Here is a 1,099-nt window from a genome sequence, read left to right on the forward strand (position 1 = left end):
GCCATGGTACAATTTACTAAAATTTTGCCCCGTGACAGTAGACAATTTTCCTACGTTAGGTATAAACAGTCTACACGTAGCAGAAACTGGTGTGTCACTCTCGGTGGCAGAATCGTTTTTCTATGCTGGAATGGCCATAGGGACAAGGATTACAACTGATCTGCTTTCAATTTTATTAATTAGGCCCTTTATAGGATTTTATAAAAAGCAAAAGAAGACGATTGAGTATCGTATTTAAAATGAAATCTGAAATAATATACTTGTGTGCAAAACTTAAGGATGAAAGTAACTTTCGCATGATCTGTGACTGCCAAGTATCATAGCCCTATGAAACTTGGACCACAACTAGAAAAAACGGAGGAGGAGGAGATCAGTTTTTAACGTCCCGTTGACAACGAGGTCATTAGAGACAGAGCACAAGCTCGGATTAGGGAAGAATTGGGAAGGAAATCGTTCGTGCCCTTTCAAAGGAACCATTCATGCATTTGGCTGGAGCGATTTAGGGAAATCATGGAAAACCTAAATCAGGATGGCCAGAGACGGGTTTGAACCGTCGTCCTCCCGAATGCGAGTCCAGTGCGCTAACCACTGCACCACCTCGCTCGGTAGAAAAAATGGATACAGTATTGTACAGAACAGAACAGTACGGTACAGTGTAGTATAGAAGATAACTGAGAGGAATACACAACGAGACGAAGCAGACATAACAATTGTATTCGAACACAATAAGTGCACCGTGAAACCTGATAGTCAAGGGAACGCAGGATTCGGTTACGATTATGGACGGGGTTTTAATTAGTTACTATTGGTTGCCTTTTACAGTTACACACAATTTATTTTAAACCAGTAATTCCAGACTCAACAATAAATAAAAAATACCACACGTTATTAATGAAGGAATAAACAACTGTGTAAATAGTAGTGTTATCAGTGAGTTACAATTTAGCAAATCACTGTTAAATATAGATACAGCAGATAATGTTTTAAAAGCAAGCCACTGTGATATGGGCAGAAGGCCTTACACGCCAGGAATGGCACTAAATTAAGAATTCTTTAAAACTCGCCGCAACGTACGAAGTACAGGTATTGAAATATTAAA

General features: G+C 39.2%; 1 non-coding gene across 1 annotated transcript; it reads right to left on the reverse strand.

Annotated features, from left to right (window-relative positions):
• Window positions 1-530: 530 nt before the first annotated feature.
• Window positions 531-603, reverse strand: Trnaa-cgc (transfer RNA alanine (anticodon CGC)). Its single transcript has one exon. It is a non-coding gene; the product is annotated as a tRNA-Ala (tRNA).
• Between the last annotated feature and the right edge of the window lie 496 nt (window positions 604-1,099).

Source organism: Schistocerca serialis, chromosome 10 (assembly GCF_023864345.2).
Source record: "Schistocerca serialis cubense isolate TAMUIC-IGC-003099 chromosome 10, iqSchSeri2.2, whole genome shotgun sequence".
Classification (NCBI taxonomy): Eukaryota; Metazoa; Arthropoda; class Insecta; order Orthoptera; family Acrididae; genus Schistocerca; species Schistocerca serialis.